The sequence below is a fragment of the Rhineura floridana genome, chromosome 4, assembly GCF_030035675.1.
Source record: "Rhineura floridana isolate rRhiFlo1 chromosome 4, rRhiFlo1.hap2, whole genome shotgun sequence".
NCBI lineage: Eukaryota > Metazoa > Chordata > Lepidosauria > Squamata > Rhineuridae > Rhineura > Rhineura floridana.
In genome coordinates, this window is record NC_084483.1 from 28,616,606 (window position 1) to 28,632,559 (window position 15,954).

General features: G+C 39.9%; 1 protein-coding gene across 9 annotated transcripts in view; it reads left to right on the forward strand.

Annotated features, from left to right (window-relative positions):
- Positions 1–15,954, forward strand: part of KLHL29 (kelch like family member 29) — a 616,221-nt gene that overhangs the window by 132,435 nt on the left and 467,832 nt on the right. The window contains exon 3 of one of the 9 annotated variants that reach the window (XM_061622705.1): positions 12,811–12,922. The exons of the other annotated variants lie outside the window; for them this stretch is intronic. The gene's annotated coding sequence lies outside the window, so the exon portion shown is untranslated. The remainder of the gene's footprint in view (positions 1–12,810; positions 12,923–15,954) is intronic. 9 annotated transcript variants of the gene reach the window in all.

Here is a 15,954-nt window from a genome sequence, read left to right on the forward strand (position 1 = left end):
TGGCATCCAATGCAATGTGGGCATGTTAAATGTATGTGTTCAGTGTAGTAGAGGCCAAGCCAGGGCAAACAAGGAATGGAGTAGGAACAGCAAGCAGTATCATGCATTGTGGATTTTTGAGGGACTATATACCAAGAACTTTCATGTCTGTATCAATGGGCATACTGGTACCTGCAGGCTCCATGGTTACTCCTTCCCTGTTAGTTAAGAACTTGTGTTATGATGTCATCATGCATTAAATTTCCCCATTGTCACTTGACAGCGGCAGAAAAACTTGTAGGGTGAGATAATCACACTTTTTAAAATTACAAGATGTTTTGGGATAGTGAAAAAAAAGACAATATAGGGTTGCTGTCTGATTTTGTTCATTCCTGAGGAAAGGAAATTTACCTCTTTAAGGGCTGGTTCATAAGGTGTTTTGCCACCCTTGAGCATGTGCACATTAATTCATTTTGTGTATCTCTCCATTTTTAATCTTTTTTTTTCTTTGTTAATACTGTTTCATTATTATTGTTACTGTAGATGCTTTTTGGGTCTTTGTTAAAAAAAACTAATAAAAACAGTTTTTTAAAAAATGCAGACCTAGATGATTGTGGTGTAGTAATCAACAATTCCTGGGACAACAAGGCTAGAAAACAGTTTATAAGAGGGGGAGAGAGAAATCCTGTGAGCCAATCTTAAATATTTATGTCATCTACCAAAATAGATGTGCCAAATATGCCTTAGTGTAGTTGCAGAATACCTTGTCTTGCCAGCAGTGATAAAACTTACTCGTTTATTACTGATTTGTGTCAATGTAGAGGAACTTTTTGTTGTTATTATTAGCTGAAGTTGTTTTTATAGCAATAATAAGAAAACTAAAACAAGTTAATGAAAGGTTTGGCCTGGCAATTTGAATGTGCTAGCCAGGACACACACAAGTTATAACTCACTATGATTTCAATTCAACGTTTCTTGGCAGATGAAAGTCTTTGTGTTGAAGTATTTGCTATGAAATTTATCTCTTAATATATGTGTAACATGACAGAGTTACTCTTACTTGGGGAACTATAACGTTCAATTCCATGATTTTTTACATTATTTTATTTTACATTCAATTCCCCATAGCTTAAGAATATGAGAATACAGACAACAAACGATCCTACCAACACATAGTAATAAATACTCATAAATCGTACACAGTTTCACAGTAGAATTTCGGTAATTTGTACATTTATCCGGATCACAGATGAACCTTTAGAGTTGTGTCAAATGTACACCCCTGTATTGATATTCATTGTGTAGGGACCTAATTATAATGGAGATACTATATTACTCAATTATACTGAATATTCATTCTGTGTGTTTTTGGGAAGAAGGCAAACACAACTACCTAAAAGTGATTGGAGTTTACTGGGAACTGCAATTACAGGACAAGATTATACACTAACTATATAGTAAGAGCTCCGGTTTTCCCAACTGCAGGCCCATTTTGTCTCCAACTGTTCCCAAATGCTCAGTATATGCAAGTATTTCTTGCTGTCACAAGCTTACTAAACATTAAATTTCTACTCTTTTCAAAAGATAGGTTGTGTGGAGATCACACAAATGCTATTTATGTCATAGTTTTATCCTAGAGGACATTCTTTTTCCCATTTTGTTCATTTCTGTAATACTGTACATTTATTTTGTAGGCCTGAGTCTCATTGTGGCTTCTTAATCAGTGAAGACACAGCAGTTTGTATCCTTTGAACATCAAGACCTATTGAGATGGTTTGTCTTTGGAGACTTTTGGAATCTGAGAGATTCCTGAATGTTCTGGGGGATTTTCCAGCTGACATGGCTGATGCTCCTTTTGAGGCTGTGGAATGGTGAGATGCATAGAGCCATCAACACGATAGCTCCTGACTGCCCTTGCCATCCCTGTGAAATATGAAGGTCACTTCGGTACTTTAGTGATCTGTGTGCAATGAAACAGGAGGGTAGATGGTTAGACCACAGGTTGTGTAAATCTCAGTCTGAATCTGACCGAGCGCATGTGAAGTCACATTATGCCTACCACATGGTGAATAATTGCATCTGCAAGCAGTCACCCAGCAGAGTTTTTCCAAGTAGTGAATGAGCTTTTGTCATCTGGCCAACAGAGCTTTGCTCTGACACTCTCAGCTGCCTGCTGAACAACTTTGTGAGGCACAAAATCACTCAGATTCGGGCTGAGTTGGATGTCATGGTTAGAGCAAGTCCAGTGGGGAGACATTGAGTGTGCTTACTGTTCCATCTGTACTGGATCGGTTTTAATTATTGCATCCTGAGGATGTAGACAAGCTACTTGAAGAAGTGCAGCAAACCACCTGCCCCCTTGACCCATGGGAGTGATCAATGCCTTACTGGAGAAGAGTAGAGTACCACCTGCCTTGAAGGTGGTGGTAGTGCACCATCCTTAAGAAGCCCTGCTTGGACCTAGAAGTGTTTATTTTTTTATTTAATTTATATCCCGCCCTTCCGGCAGCAGGAGCCCAGGGCGGCAAACAAAAGCGCTAAAAACACATCAGAACATCATAAAAACAGACCTTAAAATAGATCAAAACAAAACAACTTTAAAAACTTTTTTTTAAAAAAGCTTTAAAAATATCTTTTTAAAAGTGTTAAAAAACATATTGTTTTATATTAAAAGCAATTCCAACACAGACGCAGACTGGGATAGGTCTCAACTTAAAAGGCTTGTTGAAAGAGGAAAGTCTTCAAAAGGCGCCAAAAAGATAACAAAGATGGCGCCTGCCTAATATTTAAGGGGAGGGAATTCCACAGGGAAGGTGCCACTACACTAAAGGTCCATTTCCTATGTTGTGTGGAACGGACCTCCTGATAAGATGGTATCTACAGGAGGCCCCCACCTGCAGAGCGCAGTGATCGACTGGGTATATAAGGGATAAGACAGTCTTTTAGGTATCCTGGTCCCAAGCTGTATAGGGCTTTGTACACCAAAACTAGAACCTTGAATGTGACCCGCTAGCAAATGGACAGCCAGTGCAATTCTTTCAGCAGCAGGGTGACAGGTTGGCGATACCCTGCCCCAGTGAGCAGTCTCACTGCCACATTTTGCACCAGCTGCAGCTTCCGGACCAACCTCAAGGGCAGCCCCACATACAGTGCATTACAGTAATCCAGCCTGGCGGTTACCAGTACATGGACAACAGTGGTCAGGCTATCCTGGTCCAGAAACGGCTGCAGCTGTCTTACCAGCCGAAGCTGGTAAAAGGCACTCCTAGCCACTGGCCTCTAGCGACAAAGGTGGATCCAGGGATATCCCCAGACTACAGAGCTGCTCTTTCAGAAGGAGTATGACCCCATCCAAAGCAGGCAACTGACCAATTATCCAAACTCGGAAACCACCAACCCACAGTGCCTCTGTCTTGCTAGGATTCAGATGCAGTTTATTGGTCCTCATCCAGCCCACCACCAAGTCCAGGCAGCAGTCCAAGGCTTGTATGGCCTCTCCTGATTCAGATATTACAGAGAAATAGAGCTGGGTATCATCAGCATACTGCTGACACCTCGCCCCAAATCTCCTCATGACTGCTCCCAAGGGCTTCATATAGAAGTTAAACAGCATGGGGGACAAGATGGTACCCTGTGGCACCCCACAACACAACTGCCAGGGGGCCGAAAGACAGCCACCCAATGCTATTCTCTGAGAGCGACCCTGAAGATAGGATCGGAACCACTGTAAAACAGTGCCTCCAATACCCATCTCACCAAGTCAGCCCAGAAGGATACCATGGTCAATGGTATCAAAAGCCGCTGAGAGATGAAGTAAGAATAACAGGGTTGCACTCCCCCTGTCCTCTCCATAAAGGTCATCCATCAGGGCGACCAAGGCCAATTCAGTCCCATAACCAGGCCTGAACCCAGACTGGGATGGGTCAAGATAATCTGTTTCATCCAACAGTACTTGCCACTGCTGTGCCACAACCCTCTCAATCACCTTTCCTAAAAGGGGGGTGTTTGCAACCGGTTGGTAGTTGTCACAAACCAATGGGTTCAGGGTGGGATTTTTCAGGAGTGGTCATATCACTGCTTCTTTCAAGGTGGCTGGGACCACTCCCTCCCACAATGATCCATTGACCACAGTCTGGATCCGCTCGGTCAACCCCCCTTGGCAAGCTTTAATAAGCCAAGAAGGGCAAGGGTCAAGAGGACATGTTGCTGGCCACATCAACACAAGCACCTTGTCTACGTCATCAGTCCGCATCAACTGAAACTGTTCCCAAGAAGTTGCAGCAGACATTGCACTGGACACCTCATTGGAGACTACAGTAGATGTAGATGGGGCATCAAGACTGCTACAGAGGTGAGCAACTTTACCCTTAATGTGCCTTGCAAACAATTCACAGTGGGCCTCTGAAGGGTCTAAAACTCCATTTCCTGTTAAATATTTCCCAGTGTCAAATATCCCTTTTTTGGGCAAGGTGCTCAAGAAGGTAGTGGAGGTCCAACTTCAGGCATGCTTGGAGGAAACAATATCTAGATCCATTTAAGTCCGGCTTTAGGCTGAGTTATGGCACTGAAACTCCCTTGGTCACTCTGGTTGTTGAGAGAGAGAGATGTGGGGAGCGCAACCCTCATCGTTCTTCTTGATCTCTCTTGGCTTTTGATACCATTTACCATGGTATCTTTCTGGAGCAGCTCAGAGATTTGGGGATTGGAAGCACTGTACTTCAGTGGTTCTGCTCCTATCTCCAAGGACATTTTCAGAAAGTAGTTAGTGGAAGGTTTCTGTTTGACACTATGGTAGCTTTCTTGTGATATCCTGCAGAGTTCTACTTTTCATTCATGCTATTTAAAATCTATAAGAAGCCGCTGGGAGCGGTCATCAGGATTTTTGGCATGATGTATCACTAATATGCAGATGACATATACCTGTACCTCTCTGTTCCATCTGAATCAATAGAGGCAGTTGAGGTACTAGATAGGTGTCTGGAGGCAGGGATGGGCTGGAGATGGGCCCACAAACTGAAAATGAATTCTGAAAAGACAGGTGTTATGTGTATCAAGTTCTCGTGTTCAGTAGATGGGAAGACAGCCTATTTGGGATGGAGTTGCACTCCCCTGGAAGGAGCAGGTTCATAGCTTGGGGATACTCCAGGATCCAACATTATCGCTGGTGGCCTTGATGGCTAGGAGTGTCTATTTACAGCTCTGGCTGATTTGCCAGCTACAGCCCCATTTGGAGAGAGATGATTTGGCGCCAGTACTCTATGCTCTGGTAACTTCCAGATTGGATTGTTGCAATGCGCTCTATGTGGGGCTGCACTTGAAGATGACTCAGAAACTTGGTCCAAAATACAGCAGCTAGATTAATGGTTAGGGTTGCTTACAGAACTCATATAACACCTGCTCTAAAACTAGTGCATTGGTTGCCAGTTCATTTCAGGGCACAATTCAAGATGTTCATGCTAGTGTTTAAAGCCCTAAATTACCTAGGCCCCAAATATCTATGAGACCTTCTCCTTCCCTACAGACCCTCTCGGTTATTAAGGTCAATATAGGGCTTTCTTGGTAGTTCCACCACTCTCAGAAATTCCGGGGATGGTGGCCTAGGAGAGGGTTTTCTCTATGACAGCCCTTAGTTATGGAACGCTCTCCCCACAGAGGTGCATCTAGCTGTAAAGTTTTTGGCAAATGCTAAAGATACACCTCTTTACCCTGGCGTTCAGCACTGAAGATTTAATTTTTCAGGACACACCCTATTCTTGTGAGTGAAATGTATTTTGTTTTTAATACTGTTTTTTAAATTTCTGTAACCTGCCCTGGTGAAGTGAGGCAATAAATATAATTATTATTATGGTGGTGGTGGTGGTGGTGATGATGAATGGACTTTAAGACTGCCTATCTTGAACAGGTGCATGGAATGGCATACATGAAATTCTCACACATAGCAATTAGAATAAACCAGTGGGACCTGCAACAAGACGTTGTAGTGTGGAGTGCTCCTGCTCAGGCAGCCAGCTTTGTCCTTTTCCCAAGATATCCCATTCCATACCTCCCTCTACCCCAGCTGACCCTCAGATAATGGCCTATCTTGGGGGTTTCCCCTACCATACGTTTGTTTTTGTACTACTTCAGACCTTAGCACCAAGAGGCTTGGGACAACCCTTTCCTTTTGTGTATGGGTGGTGCCATTTTGGCTACATAAGGATCCCCCACAAAGAATTGAGTTTGCTCTTAATATAGGATTGCCATGTCTTGCCATGTGAAGTTAAAATTTTGACTGGAAAAAAAATAAGTATTCTGGCTCCGTGGGCAACTGATATTATGTCTTAAATTCTCCGAAGGAGCAAAGTTCAACTGGCTTTCACTCCCAAGAGCGTTACCAGTACATAATACTGATTCTTCCCAAGCACACTCTTGACCTGTGACAGCTTTAGCTGATGTAAAGAATCCTTGGTATAGCATCCACAAACCTCTTAGGAAAATAATATATCCACAAACCTCTTGGGAAAACAATGCTATCAATGCAGCAAGCCTAGCTGTGAATGTAATAATGGATTGTTACACAAAGTATTGAGGTTTTAGTGAGTTCTGGGATACCAATCCATTGTTGTTCAATGGAAATGAGCAAGTGTTGGCTTTGGAATTAAAGACCTAGGTTCAGATTCTGTTCAGCTGCAGACTGTTTAGCATAGTGGCACTTTGCAAGTCTCAAATTCTGTTGCTGATCCATGAAATGGGAGTAATTGACCTTTCATTTAAGGTTGCTTTGGGGCAGAAATAAACAGAGGGGTTTTATCTTAGTTCACAGCAGGGAGATATTCGGCAATTAAACAAACAGAGGGAAAACACTGTCGGAACTACACAGCCAATCAGAGCATGAGTTATCCCAGCAAGGAAGGATCATACCATTCTGATTGGTTGCTGGGCAACACCTCTTCCACCTACTTGGGGTAGTTGACTAACTGTAAATAGAATTAACCCTTAACTTACTTACTAAATTATCCCAGCTGTTATACCTCCAACAGTTATTACATACTACACACTTTTCTCAAAGAAAACACAAGCATGCGGCTACCTCTAGTACTATTGAAAGAGGGAGTGCTTCTACCCTTTTCATCTTTGTTTTCCCCCAAAAAAACATTATCTTTCATCTCATGTTGACTCCCTTTAGCCTGCTTTCTGAATTACCAGAAAGTATGTCTACCTCAGATTTTTATATATATAAGCTTTTCTTCCTGCTGCCACTGTGCACTAATATCAGTCAAGTAAAATCGACTGAGATCCTGATCTCTGGAGCACTGTCACAGAGTGCTTTAGAGATTAAGATTTAAGTGTATCATCCTTGTCTGCTCCCAGAGCGCAGCATTGTGACAAGAAAACACAACAGTGAGAGCCAAAGGTTGTGGCCTGGTATTATAGCTTTTAGTCCCTAGAGCTTTTCACAGAACATGTTTTCATTATTGTTTTGTCACTTTTTTTATGAGGCTGTTTCCTAGCAAATAGGGGTGGTTAGGGAGAATTCTTGCGTTTGGGGACTGGTTCCTTTTTATTATTATTAGGAAGCATACTTAAATTATTTTGAGTAATAGTTTAATAAACCATGTCCACCTGCCAGTCTTGAAAAAAAGTAGTAATTACCATTACAATTATAATTGCTCTGAAAGTAACTGATTACTTTACTTTTACTCAAAAGTAATCACTACAATTACATTTTAATTACTTTTTTTTAAAAAATGCCTACAAGGTGCTGGCCTTGGCTGCAGCACATCTAAGTAGCCTAAAACAACATTAAAAATAAGAACATACAGAGGGTAGTAGAATAATTTTTTTTATCTGTAAGATTAACAAAATGGCATAACAGAATCTCACATCCCCCACCCCACCCCCAGCAATGATGATACCCCAACACACACATAATTCACTTGAAATCAAATTTTGCACTTGAAATGCTGCTTTTACAATACGTTTCTGTTATGTCTCATCTTTAGCTGGCCCTTTACACCCAGGAGACACACATGGGGATTTGAACTCGCAGACTCTAGACTCCCAGCCAGGCTCACCTCCTCACTGTGCTATCCCTTTAGGGCATCTGATTGGCCACTGTGAGAACAGGATGCTAGGCTAGATGGGCCACTGGTTGGATCTAGCAGGCTCTTCTTATGTTCTTGCATGTATTGCAACAAACAACAAAAGTTACTTGTGGGGCCTTACAATTGTTTTCTCCACCCCGTCTTGCTCTTCACCTCTCCCTCGTTGCCTCCTAAGCACCCACAGAGCATGAGGGAAGAGAGATGCTGCACAGAAGCCCAATTTGAAGCACATGATTTTTATCCACAAATCAGAGGAGCAGACGACGTCCCCTGTTCCCCCCCTCAAGTAATGCCCAAAAGTAACTCTGGAAACATTACAGTTGCAGCTCAAAAGTAATAACGTTATTACTTGTTCTATTACCAGCAAAATGTAATGAAGTTACCCACTTGTTACTCAAAAAAGTAATAAATTACAAGTAACTCGTTATTTGTAACGAGTTACTTCCAAGCTCTGAGCATAAGTGGCTAAGAGACTGTGCATCAAATCAGGAAGTCTTGATCAAATCTCACCTTTGCTGATGACTTGATTGGGAGCTTTGGTAAGCCTCAGAACCACCACCACCCCAGTCTGCAATACAGGGATAACAATACAGACCTATATTACATTGGCCCACTTTTCACATAACACCAAGCCAGACCATGGCTAAGTATGAACCTATGAGTGAATGCGTACTTGCAACAAACATTGCATCCATTTGGCTCATCACTCAGTCCTCCTGCTTGTATTACCCAGAGCCAAGCCATTGTTTTGTTTAGTGTCATGTCTGAACAAGGGATGGGTGAGAATACTGCTGAATTTGGATTTAGCACCAGATTTTTAAGTGGTCCACATATTCTCCATCTTTGTGGAAGGATCCTGTTCGCTCTGAACTTCAGCGGCTTTCCCCCTGCACTGGATTTCTCGCCTTGAATATTCTCTCGAATATATTGTTCTTTTATTGGTTTTACTCATAGCACAGCAGTAGAGTGGTGGACTGGGACCTTGGAATCCAGTGTTCAAATCGCTGCTCAACCATGAAGCTCACTGGGTGATCGTGGGCCATCCATGTTTTCTTTTATTTTGAAAGAAAATATTGATACTAATATTAGTATTTTGAGGGAGAGAAAAAAGCAAGACTAGTAAAAGCAGCTGCTTGTTAGGTCAACGGAATGCTTTCAGAGCAGCACTGGCCAATGATTCCCATCTCTAGTCTGAACCCAGGCTTGTGATTTGTCTCTCTCACACATACCATGAGTGATAAGCCCAGTACAATCATTGGCTACAGTTTGTCTGCATCATTTTATGAATGATTAAAAAATGCATTAATATTGTTAATTGTATGTGTATTTATTTATTTATTATCTGATTTATATCCCGCCCTTCCTCCCAGCAGGAGCCCAGGATGGCAGTAGTAATATTAGTGTTGATAATACCTAAACAGAGGCAGAAGGAGAATAACAACAAAAAAGTCTTGTAGATATAGAAAGCACAGGATGTGAACAGGTGGGGAGAGAAAAGACACTAGTGTAGATGTGATACAGAAGTCAAAGGTTGTGAAAATATAACACTAAATTGCTATTCCGGTTCTGTGTCCCTAACTGCCTGGGGTAAGCACAACGGCTTTCTGTACCAAACAATATAGAAGAATTCTTCTTTTTTCCTTTTTGCACCCAAAACAAAATGCTTCATTACCTTCATTAGAGAGCCACATTTTCACTAACATTTTTTATCTAATGGCAATTTACAAATATCAAAATGAATGTTCTCCTAAATCATTCTAATGTTTACAAGCAATCAACATTACAAAGCTGGAAGAATGTATGTGACTAATCTATCACTAAATTTTGCAAGAAACAAAAAAGACAGAAGGGTTGAGCTTCTTTAATGTTGGTTGCACAATTAGGAATTTGTAAATTTAATAGAAAAGCATAAGAAGCAAAACTTTGGTTGTGTTTTAGACTTAATTAAATATAATTAATTAGGAGGAGATTGAATAATAAGTTTGAATGAATTTAATTTTGGGACCAATATAGTGGCCAGTGACTGGTCTCTTGATTTATTTGCTTCATCATAAATGTTATCTCTTTCTGAGTTTATATTGATTGTAGTATTGTAATTATGTAAAATTGCCAAGGTGAAATAAAATTACATCTAAATCCCCCAATTTCATTGTGGATTCTTAAATAAGCACTTGGTTAACAAATCAGTTTTGCAATATGCAAGATATACATATCTGAATACTTCAAGGTGAAGTATTAAAGGCATCTGATATAATCTGTCCTTTATTAAAAGGCTGTCTGAAGAAGTTTTGTGAGTCATCTCTATTCATAACCTGTAGTGTGTGGATGTAATATTGTTCACTCTTTCTGTTCAGAGACCTTTGGGATTCTCAGTGGAATTGTATAAGCTATTGATCATCCATTGTTTAAATTGCATTTTAGCCTTTTTTCAAAGCAATGTCTTGTCTTCTCATACTCGGCTAGGGTAACAACAAATCTTGATTTAGGACTGAAAAAGAGGTATGTGAACCTTAACTCATAATGCTACATTTTACAATTTTGTTTTAAATTTGTTTGTTTGTTTATATCCTGCCTTCCTCGCAGTAGGAGCCCAGGGAGGCAAACAAAAGCACTAAAAACACTTTAAAACATCATAAAAACAGACTTTAAAATATATTAAAATGAAACATCTTCAAAAATATATTTTTTAAAAAGCTTAAAAATAATTTTTTTTAAAGAAAAAGTTTTAAAAAGCAATTCCAACATAGACACAGACTGGGATAAGGTCTATACTTAAAAAGCTTGTTGAAAGAGGAAGGTCTTCAGTAGGCGCCGAAAAGATAACAGAGATGGTGCCTGTCTAATATTTATTTAAATATTTAATTTTCTTAATTAAAACAAACACTTTAGTCCTGAATTAATTTCAAATATAACTGCAAGTATATATATATCTAGATAATTATCCTAGCTAACAATGCACATGCCTGGCTGGACGGCATGTTAGGTCTAAAAAATCCTTAAGATCCAGAGAGATTCCATTGTGAAACTATTTGGATAAGGCTACCGACTAATCAGTGCTAACTCCTAGGGTTTTCTTCTTTTTTCTTTTTACTAGCAGAGGGAGCTTTTACCCTGAGCAGCCTCTAGTCAAGGGAAGGAAAGGATGGATACAAGGTAGTTTTGTGTCCTGTGATCTATCAGTGCCTGCCAAACTTGCAGTCACGTTTTGTCATGTCTCAGTTTTCTGAATGGCTTCCAGCAGGAAGTGGAATCTGCTACCATTTTAAAATTGCTGGAAATGTACACTTCTGACCAGGTTGTCAAAAAGGGGAGAAAAATTACTTTTTTCCATGGCTTCAAATTTCCAGAAATGTTATATCTCTAAACACGGGCAGCCCCACATAGAACATGTTAATGGTAACCCAGTCTATTGTGTCTGTCTCATCCTCCACCCCCCTCAAGGCAGCTTTTCTGGCTGATGAGCTGCCCCACTTCTTAGTCTTCCCATCTTCAGCTGTGGCTCATCCTGAGATTCCAGCTGAATAGCAGGCTTCTGTTGTTGCTGTGGCTGCTGGTGCCTGTCACTTGTTCTGAGCTCAGCTGCAGGGAGAAGAGTGCTGTGCTTGACCCTGAAGGGAAGTGCAAGGTGATCTTCTACAAGGCCCCTATGCTTCTGTACTGTTCCAAAAGGGTCACTCAACCCATTGGAGCAGAGTTTTTGGGATGCTACAGAGCAGAGGGGGGACTCTCAAAAGATCACCTCTATCTGCTGATTAAAGGCTGTGCTGGATCAAAGAAGCTTCTGTCAGTGGAGCAATACTAATTGAATTTAACCTTTAGTTATGCCACAAGCCAACCTGAGTTATTCTTTTGGAATCAGAAAGATATATGCTTTATTAATAACTATTGTATTGTATTAAGCAAATTTATAGACTGCCTTTCATTACATAGTAATTATTTAAAAGGGAAACAAAGTAAAATATTAAATCAAAGATGTGAGGGCAGACCAAGTGTAATCTTACTAAGTTTACACATTTTTACCAATAGGTGATATTAGCTGTTTGTAGATCAGATGAGGTGCAAAATGCAATAAATTTTGCCTAATATAAAAGGTACACAATTTAGAGCAGCAGCCAATGACTTTCTTGTAGTGTCAGCTGCTGTTATGTGGTTGGCGTGCACTGTATAAAGATTATCCACTGCACAAAAATGTGAGAGGTTAGATGTCTGCCTTGGCCTTCTGTGGGAGGTAGACTTTGTGCTGTGTCTAGTATGACCTTTCTGCGGAACATTCATTTTGGCTCTGCTATTTTTTCTTTAAATAAAAGGAGGAGGAAAGCAATGTTCGGGGCTTGTTGGGGTGTGTGTGTGGTCTAAATTGTTGAGCTTTGCCTTTTACGTACACTCCAAAAGAAACATTCAGCTATTGTTGAAAGGAAAGATGGAAATTATATGGCAACTTGTTTCTGTTCGCTTGAAAGACAAAGAAAAATGTAGTAGAACAGATGGGATTCAGCAAACCTGTAGTGTTCAAGAATAATTACGGTTCCAGCGTAAGATACTATTTTGCTGTAATTTCAGTGTGGCTTTCTTTGTGTACTTTCTGCAGCAAGGTGGTTTTTGATGGGCTAGTATATATTTCCTTGGTAAGTTTAATCATATATGTTTTTTTAAAAAATACGCTGGTTTGCTCTCCCCTCTCATATGTTATCACAGCAGGAGGGGAAAAAGGGAAATGTATGGTAACTGACAAATTTTTAACATTCAGGTATTCTGCACATGAAGTTAAATACCCTGTGGGATTTGCTTGTATTCTTGTATGTGTGGAGATGAACATCTGTGGAATGACAGCCTAACAACGTCCTACTGATGTTAGAAAGGTACTGTAATAGCATTTTAAAGGATTTTTAAAGCTATTTCATCAGTTTCCTACTAGTAAAATGTTGCAATAGCCAAAAAGTTGGTTGGACCTTGAAACGAAAACTGTAACACAGAGTGCTGTGTCTTGACCCATGGGGATCAGGAGTCTTGAGCTGAGGGGTGTGTGTGTGTGCATATGTATATACATGTGTGCATGTGCATGTATCTATATAATATGCATATAAATTTTATTAACAATTCTACATTCACTTTTTAATGAAGGCTTATTTGTTGTGAGTTCTTAAAATATTCATGTCTCACTTCCATCTAATCTATTCCTTTTCTATATTTCCTTCTCTTCTGCAATACCGTAAAGAATATTGCCTTTTATGTAATTGACTGCTGCAGCTCTACAGTCTGGAGAAGAAACAATGAATATAACTTTCTGTTCCTGATAAATATAGATAATGGCTTTGTGGGTGTCTTTATGTTTTCTTAGTCTTGTTTTGCTTCTACTTTAGAAATTTAACTATCCAGGGTATGACTTCTAATAGTATTTGTTGGTATGGGTTGTTTGTGAAATTTATTTCCCACCCTGCATCATAAAATTATCACAGAGCAGGTCCCAACATATAAAACTACATTAAAAACAATTCAGAATCCAGTTTTACATATAACATCCATCCATCTTTGTTTCTCTCAGTACAAGGCAATAATCAAAATTCTTAGAATAATACTAAGCACTTTTCCCACAGATTTTAGCAGCTGTGTATGAAATCATTTTTTTCACTTAGAGCATGATCAACAACACTTGCTGCACCAATGCATCCCCAGTAGTCTCAGCAAACCTTGGCTGGGGAGACTCGGGTGCCAGTGATGACAAGGTTGGTCAGCATAGACATTTGTGGATTATTTCCTTCATTGAAATTGTAAGCAAGCAGAAATTTTCTGTTGTCATCTAGTGTAATAATAATAATACCTGTTCCATTCCATGTAGTAGTCTTCTTGTCTCCAGGATGGCTCTCATCAGGGTTGGGAGAGACTAGACTGCCAAAATTTACTAAGCTATAAAATAAGCAACCATTACCATCTGACTTAATAATGCCTAACTTTGCTCTGTAATGTATTGTAGAGGATGTGTTCCTTTAAAAAATCTACAATCTCCTTTAACAAAAAGTCACAGACAAACTGGAATTCCTAACTTGTTATATCTCCATTTTGATGAATTATGTAGTAACATTCAAAGAAAGAACTTCTTTTTATTATTGGAGTTCTTGTTTGATTTTAGTCCAGAATAAATATAGACGGTGGTCCATTTTGCATGTCACATTAAACTATAGATTAAAATGATAGTTTAATGTGAATGAGCAGCACTGGAATCTGGTCTCATTTTTCTCCAAACAAGCCTCAAGTGGTAAACATCATTTGTTCCTGGCTTACTGATCATGGTTTGTTTGGAGAAAACAATCCACAAGCCCAGGTTCAAACATCATGACAAGCCAAACTCTGGCTTTTGCTTTGGCAGCAGCAGTCTTGTGACAGGAGCACCTTGGGAACTTTTGAGCAGTGTGCACCAGTACGTTGCTCATTCACATGAAACCATGCTTTGTTTTAAAACAGGGTTTTGACACTATAGACCATCAAATGTCAGGCCCTTTAAAAAAAACAACAACTATGTATGGAAGATGTTATAAACATGAAGCCTTTATTGTTGCAGTATCTTATTGCATATGCATACTATTGTTTTTCTTAAATGGTTGAGAGAAAGGAAGCCTGTGACAGGCATGCTGTGCATAGGTGAATCTGCTGTTTCCAACAGTTGGATTCTTATGGCTGCTTAACAACACTCAAACACAGTTTCCTACAGTGTTTTTATTTGTGTTCATTTTCCTAAATATGTAATCTTAGAATGCCTTTGTATGAAAATGAGTGTTCCTCATAGTTTATACCCAGATCCTATAAACAGTCTGTCTGAATTTACACATAGTAATGATATGGGGTCAGTGTGTGCAAAACAAGTTTTTGTTGATGGTTGGCGGTTCTTGCGTGAAACACGTTACGTTGGATGTAAGATGGTAAAGAAGCATCACAGAGGCTTGAGAAAGTTTTAAGAGTCTTTACTAAGACATTACGGCCAAAGGCATTTAAAGTAGATACATGTAGAGTTTCCCCCCCTTCAAGATAGAACTAGGTAGAACTGCTTGCTTCAAAGACACACACAGAAGAAGGAAGAACTAACAGCAGGCTGTTACAACTTTCCCAGCTGTTATCTCCCATTACCATGACAACCTGTCTGGCCTTGGATGTCTGCTCTCTCAGGCCAGGCATAGCTGATAACACAGCTCCATTCCCATACATCTTGAAATATTTCAGACTTGATGAAAAAACACATTGGTAGTACGGCCTAGTAAGCCAACATTCCCCCCTTTCATCATGTCTGTAAATCCATTACAACAATAACAACAACAGTAATACATTTCTACAATACAAAGGTAATACATTTCAATACATTGCATCATACAGATTCAGTTTACATTTCAGTACAGCTCAGAACATCTCTGTACATTTAGCTAGAACTTTATTCAATCAAACTTTGGCTGAACACAAGTCAGATACAATGTCTCAGGATCCATTTCAACCTCCTTATGCATCCCAGGACTGGTTATTAATCCTACCGTGAATCTATCAGGCGGTTTGCCAATGTTAGATCTCTCAGAACGTCTCAAAGGCACTAGAGCTTCTGCTCTCTCAGCCCCCCCATTTGAGCTGGTGCTTGGTACAGCCTGCGTAGGATATTCCATTTCCTCAGCCTTGCGTTTCTTTGATCTTCGTTTCCCACAAATGAGTTCATTTAATGCATCCCTAAGTGGAATTTGTGTGCCTTCCACTTTTATGTCAAGGTTTGGTTTAAATGTTTGTGCTTGTGTTTATGCTTGTGTGTCAGCTGACCCTGTAAGAATGACTGTTTGCCTTTGATCCCAAGGCTTTTCTGAGACTTTAATGCTTCTGCTCAGAATTAATTGCTGTGTTTCTGGAATCCAAACTCTGAAAT